We start from the raw sequence: 7,388 nt of genomic DNA on the forward strand, positions 1-7,388 counted from the left end.
TCTGATGTCAGGTGTTGATAGTGAGGGAGGCACTGTCTATGAGGGACAAAAGGTACTCGAGCTGTGTACTGTTCAATTTTGCTGTGAACCTAAAACTGTCCTAAAAAATAAAGTCTCTTTAACATCATAGCAATAATAATAGTCAACATTCATGGAGAGGTTGCTTGATGCCAAACATGGTGCTTAGGAGCTCAATAATAATCACTGCCAACATTCATTGAGTCTTTACTAAATGCCAGACTCTACTAAATACATTATAGACATATCTCATTTATTTCTCCCCAACATGCTTAAAAGTAGGTCTTCCTTTCTTCATTTCACAGATTGAAAGTACACTTGAAGAGGCTAAGTGACTTGTCCAAGGTCATGGTACTAGAAAGGGCCTGGATTGAAATTCAGACCCATCATACAATTGTTTGTACCTTCATACAAACAATCCCCAATTACCTAACCCCCGGCAAGGAGCCAGCACACAATCAAAGTTAGTTTTCTTTCTTCCTTCCTTCTGCTGAAAGTCTAGAGCAGGTCCACTGCTGGACCACAGATCTCAGAGCAGCAAGTCAAGGTGAAATTCTCTGAATTAAGCATAATATGGCAAGTCTGGAAGGACTCCATTACAAACCCATAACTTTATGAAACCCTCAGGCAGAGTAAAGACAGCCAGATGCATCCTACTGGTAGGCATCACTTCTCCGCCATGAGAAGAAATGAGGCTTCGTACAGGAATGGACTTCGATGATAAGAGGCAGGTGTGTGAGAAGCACTTTCTGTTTCAGTAATTAATGCTAGTCACAATCCCAAGAGATGGTGACCACAGAAATACTTCATCAATGATCAGGTGAGTCCCAGCTGTCACATCAGAACACATCAACCAGATAGTCACCTGGCCGTGGCTGGCTCTGCAGCTGCTCATTCAGGACAGTGTCCAGCACAATGTTTTTCTAGGAATTCTCACCTCAAGCTTGGTGGGTCCCCAAGTCACTAATTACTCAGTTACTCAATGATGTTTTAAATGTCTGAGAGGAACTTGAAGGAGAATGTAAAAGGATAACATTGCCTCTACTGCCCTCAAAGGGACTTTCAGCAGGAGAAGGTGTCAATCACCCCCAAACCTCATGGCTACTACACGATGAGGGAGAGACGACTGTAACCCAAAGGGAAATCTGGGTGTTACTATGAAGGCAGAGAGGAGAGAGGGTGCTGGATGCTAGCTAGCCATCAGCAGATGCCCACCACGGAGGGTCTCCGGATCCACTGGGCCTCCCCATCAGCTTCAAAGTTCACCAGAGAAAAGAGGGAAACATTGCAGATGCATTCAGAAACCATCTCTGTCCAACCTAGTGACATATATTACCTCATTTCATTCTCAACCTTTGTAAATTGGGTTTAATTTTGTCATTTAGCAGACAACAGGAGGTCAGAGGAAGTCAGCAACTAGCTACAGTGTTTACAACCAGTAGGCACCAAAGTCTACATTTGAAGCCAAGGCTATTTGGCTTCAAAGTTCCTGTTCATTTTACTGCCCTGTTATCTCTCTCAAAAGGCAATATTATTTTTTTTCCTTGGACTCTGTGACTCAATGTTAGTGAATAGGAATGGAGGAGCAAGTTTTCCAAACCACGAGCATTGTGAATCTGGACTCCCCAGACAGGGAAACACCCCTTCTGTCTCCTGCACATGTTTCTCCTCTCCACTTCCTGCTTCTCTTCACCACACACACCCTATCTGATAGTGAAGAAAATCTCTTGACCACGCATGTCCCTCCAGGTATTTATTTCCCTACATCTTTCCTCCTCTCCAGGACTCCTGAGTCTCCTCAGTCTATACGTACTGCTGTCTTCAAGGCCTCTCCTCCAATTTTCTCTTGAGATTCTCCAATTAGAACATTGCTCTTAGCCCCAGAAGCCACCTGCTTCCATGACAATGTCCTATGGTCATTGCTCATTCTCCTCTTACTTGACTCAGCAGCAGCATTTAGCACCGAAAAGCAAGCCCTCGGCCTGGAAGCATCTTCTGAGAGCAGTGCCTTCTCCTGACTGGGCCCTGCCTCCTCAGCGGCCCAGCCTCGGCCCCTGCCTGGTGTCCTTGCCTCCTATCCTGTAACTGCAGAGTCCTCAGGACTCATTCATCAGCTGTCTTCTATTCCACATCTCTTTTCTGTTCCATATCTGAATTCACTCCCATTGGGAACTCATCCAATTTCATGGCTTAAAAAAAAAAAATCAAAAACTGTGTACACACACACAAACAGCGCCCATATTTCTACCTCTCCTCTGCATTTCCTTCTGCCTCCCTTCCCTTCCCTGCCAGTCATTGCTCACATGCCACCTTCCCTCCCAGTGGACTTTATGTGATCCCACTGGGCTATTCCCTTTCTCCCCACCCCGCTTTATTTTCCTTCATAATATTTTTTCTTATTTTCCAATATATGATAGAATTTATTTTATACTTTTTAATACTAAAATGTAAGCTTCATGGGATCATGGGTATTTGTCTGTTTTGTACTATATTCTCAGATTTAGAATTGTGCTGGTCACATAGTAAGTACTCAATAAGTGCTGTGAGAAAACTGTCTGAATAGATGTCCTTACAGGAGCTATCATAATATTAAAAGGCAGAAAATAACAATCAGAAATATCCATTTTCACACAACATTGATGAACCCAACTACACATCTGTTATTCTCACCTCTACACAGATCTCATGCCTCACATTCAACACATGTCTTATTTTTCCTTCCCCTAAAATGCTTAAAGATAGGTCTTGCTTTCCTCGTTTCACAGATTAAAAGGACACTTGAAGAAGTTATGTGACTTGTCCATTGCCAAGGTGTGAGTAAGTACCTGGGTTGAGATTCAGACCCAGTATAATATAGTACTTTCAGCTTTCAAAGCATCTTCACAAATATTCCCTACAGATTTCCATGAGCCAGGTGTCTAAACTCCATGGGGGTCAAGAAGCCAAGTATGAAAGCCTGAATTACCCCCGGCTGAGGATGTTCATGTCCTTATCCCCAAAACATGTGAATATGTTTCATTACACAGCAAAAAGGACTTTGATATATGATCATGGTTACAAACCCTAAGACAGGCAGCTTAGTCTGGATAATTCATGTAGACCCAATCTCATCACATGCGAATGCAAAGGCAGAGAATGTTCCCTGGCTGAAAACAGGAGCAATGTGGTGATAAGGTCAAAGAGATTAAAAATGCCAGACAGCTTCTCAAGCCTGCCCGCATCTGCCTTTCAAAAAAGGCTTAGAGTAACTCCTCAAAAAAAAAAAACTTTGTCACCAAATGATTTTTGGTCTTTTGGATATACACCTAGAAGAGGATTTGCACCAGATTGTTCATTGCAGCTCAATTCATGATTGCCAAGTCATGGAAGAAGCCCAAGTGCCCCTTGACTCATGAATGGATTAATTAAATTATGGTACATGTATACCATGGAATACTATGCGGCATTAAAAAAAGATGGAGACTTTACCTCTTTTATGTTTACATTGATGGAGCTGGAAAATATTCTTAGTAAAGTATCTCAGGAATGGAAAAAGAAATCCAATGTACTCAGTACTACTATGAAACCAATTTATAATCACTCACACTTTCATATGAAGGATGCATCACAACTATAGCTCAGGATGAAGGAGGGAAGGGGAATGGGATGGGAAGGAATGGGGTGGTTCAATGGAGGGTTAATGGTGGGACCATGCCTATGGAGCATATTGTAAGTACAAGTTGGGTCTATCAGGTGTAGAACACAAATGTCTTAACACTGTAATTGGGTAAATGAGGTGAAGGCCATGTTAATTAGTAGGATGTAAGCTCTCCAATTTGTACAAATAATCAACACATTGAATCCCACAACGGCATAAATGTATTCATGATGTATGTACAAATGACTTAATAAAAAAAAAAAAAGTGAGACAGACTCTTGACTTACCATTGCTGGCTTTGAAGAAGGAGCCATGAGCCAGAGAATATGTGAGTGGCTTCTAGAAGTAAAAACAACCCCAGCTGACAGCCAGGACTGGGACCTTGCTTCTACTACTTAAAAAATCCGAATTCTACCAACAATCTGAATGAGCCTGGATGCAGATTCTGCCCCAGAGCCTTCAGATAAGAGGCCTGCCTGGCTAACATCTTGACTTTGGCATTGTGAACTCATGAGCAAAGACTGCTGAGCTCGCCTGGATTATGGCCAAACTGTGAAATAATGAATGGGTATTGTTTTAAGCTGCTGAATTTGTAATGCTTTGTTAAGGTAGAAGTGAAAAGCTGATACACCAGGTGGCTATCACTGAGGGACCAAGGACCCTGAAATATTTGTATTCAGAGAGATTTCTTCCATCCAAGAGTCAGACTGACTCTGAGAGATCTGGCTTCTGTTGGTTTCCCCAAAATGTCAAATTGATGCTTTGACCTATTATTAAAATGCTCTTTTCTTCTGATTTTCCTGGTATCAGAAATTCAAATGAACCAAAATACTGGAGGTCATCCTGTATCTTTTCCTGGGTTGTAGGGGAGACATTCTAGACAAATTCTGCATAGACAAGGCTGGATTTAACTAATGGTCTGACTTTCTATTAAGCTGCAGGGGAAGTGAGAAATGGCTGCTTTCATAGAATTAGTAAATGCCACCAAAACTAAAGGTCAAAGCAAGTTGGCATTAAATACAGTATTTCCAGTGGGGCAACACGGGGTGCTTTAAAGAGCAGTTCCCACAACCCCCTGCAATGCCTATTCACTGAGCTTGTTTTGAGTGCTAACAGGATCCAGATAAACTCTTTGTCAGTCCCCTCCTTTCCCACCCGCGACCTATAGTCTGTTTTCACTGACAAAGCCCCCTCATTGGCCATTGGAGAAGGGCCCTGTGGCTGGCTCCATGTGTCAGATGGTACATTTGCTCACATAGGCTTCAGCATCTCTGTGAAGTGGACACTTGCTTATCCTCACCTGTGACTGGAGGGGAAAGGGAAACAAAGGCAGGTGGACACAGGGCAGTTTCCAGCTGAGCTGAGTCTGCACAGGAAACTCATGCTTGAACCAAAGGCCTGGTAACATGGGGGCTTCAAATAGAGCAAGGCAGATGTGGGATGTAGAGAGAAGATGCACAGACTTAGGAACCAGGGTACTAGAGACTCAAATCCCAGATCTTAACCCTGATTGGGTATATATCCTTAGATGTGGTTTTATCCTCTAGACTAGAGCATCCATTACTCATTTGTAAAATGGGGATAGTATTGCTGGAAGCAGTGGCTAATGCTTGTAATCACAGCACTCTGGGAGGCCAAGGCGGGTAGATTGCCTGAGTTCACAGGTTCAAGACCTGTCTGAGCAAGAGTGAGACCCCATCTCAAAAAGTAGCCAGATATGGCAAGTGCCTGTAGTCCCAGCTACTCAGGAGGCTGAAGCAAAAGAATCCCTTGAGCCCAAGAGTTGGAGGTTGCTGTGAGCTATGATGCTACAGTACTCTACAGAGGGTGACAAAGTGAGACTCTGTCTCAAAAATAAAAATATAGGGATAGTATTATATTAAAAATAAAATAATGTGCCCTCCATAATTTTTTATTTCACGGCACTATCATCATTTGACATCTATATATTTTATGTTTATGGATTAAAGTCTATCTCCCCAATCAGAATGTAGCTCCTGTGGGCAGACACGTTGCTGCTTCCCTCCTATATCTATGGTGCATTGAGCCACCATGAGGCAAAGGAGCTTAGTGGTTAAGAGCACAGGCTCTGAAGCCAGGTTGCTGGGGTGCCAATATGGATCTGCAAACCTGGGAAAATTATTTAACTTCTCAGTTCCTCAGCTTCTAATCTGTAAACTGAGGATAATAATAAAACCTCTTTCAAAGCATTAACCCAAGGATTAAGCAAGTAACATACGTAAAGTACTTAGAAAAATGGCAGACACAGGTAAAGTACTGGTAAAGTACTCAATAAACATTAGCTAGTAATAATAGCATCTGGAATATTTTAAGTGATGGATCAGCATTGGTTGAATTAATGAGAAAGATTTATAAAGCTTTTTAACTATGTCTGGCACATAGAACCTCAAAAAATAACTTTACACAATAGCATGTTGGTATGTGGGGTTTTATTGTTATTGTTATTTTGTTGTCCAGAATTGTGTATGTGTATATCCTAGTTTATGTTTCACAACTGGCTCTCAGAAGATAAGAGGTTGATTTTTGGTGTTTGCCAATGTTTATGGTATAAATATTCCCATCATAGCGGATTTCAGCTACCAATGTGGCATCACCAAACACAGAGTTAGGAAAAGATGCCCAGTAGCAGTTGATTATAGAGTATTACTACTAGATAGATGTAAACATATATAACATTTAGAAATTTAGAACACAGACAATAGAAAAATACTTAGAAAGTGATGGGTTTTAAGTAATTATTACTTTTGTTTTTCATGTGATTTAAGTTTGTATAATTTTAATAATTGCTGAGTTTGTTTAAGAATGGGCTCTAGAGTTTTCTGAGGATCTAACAATTGGCTTTTGTGGTCCAGTACAAGCCAGCTCCAGTACAAAACAAGCTGCATACATGTTACTTTTCCTATCTTTAGTAAATACGCTTTCCCTTCCCCCAAACTGACAGATAAAAGCATAAATGCTAGTGCAGAAATCCAGGGCAGAACCATCTCCGAGGCAGAGCCGTGGAACCAAATCCCAAAGAGGAAGGGAGGGAGATACATTGCAAGGGTTAAAGGTGTGCTGGTAATCATTGTCACAGCTGTGATATGGGCATATGGGCAACCATTGGTTGGCTGCACATTTGGGAAAAGAAAAAAGGATGGGATCCCGTGAAAACTCAGTCAAGCCTAGTCATATTCCTTTGCTCCACTGATTATAGGCTCAAAATAAGTTCCTCAATTAACCTGGGACATCCCTTGGGGCAGGGGCAGTATGGTCCTGCACATGTTCTGTTAGTATGGTGACCAACCATCTTGATTTTCCTAAGACTGGCCCAGTTTTAACACTGAAAATCCAAGAAATATCTCAGTCCTCAGTAAACCAGATTGATTACTTACCCTATCCCTTTGCCCTCCCCTATCCAGCTAGAATTTTTCAGGCTTTCAGTCCACCAGGAGGGCCTCAGACAATAATTCTAGAGGGTCCTTCAGGTCATGGGGTATGAAGAAAAAACATAAATATACCTAAGAGGCTAAGAATTAAAAATGAGTGGCCATTGCAGATTTACATAATTTCCAAAGGCTATCCCGATGTAGCCCATAAAAGTGGACACAAACACCCAGCAATAAAAAAGGACAATTAAAATTGGACTGAAGCACATCCCCTCTGGGCCTTGCCTTTTCCTTTCATTGGCCATGTTGCTTTCTTTCTTTTTTTTTTATTAAGTCATTTGTAC

At 41.7% G+C, this 7,388-nt stretch overlaps 1 pseudogene; it reads right to left on the reverse strand.

Annotated features, from left to right (window-relative positions):
- Positions 1 to 1,218: 1,218 nt before the first annotated feature.
- Positions 1,219 to 7,388, reverse strand: part of LOC100954795 — an 8,402-nt pseudogene continuing 2,232 nt past the window's right edge.

Source organism: Otolemur garnettii, unplaced genomic scaffold (assembly GCF_000181295.1).
Source record: "Otolemur garnettii isolate 467f Iridium unplaced genomic scaffold, OtoGar3 scaffold00016, whole genome shotgun sequence".
NCBI lineage: Eukaryota > Metazoa > Chordata > Mammalia > Primates > Galagidae > Otolemur > Otolemur garnettii.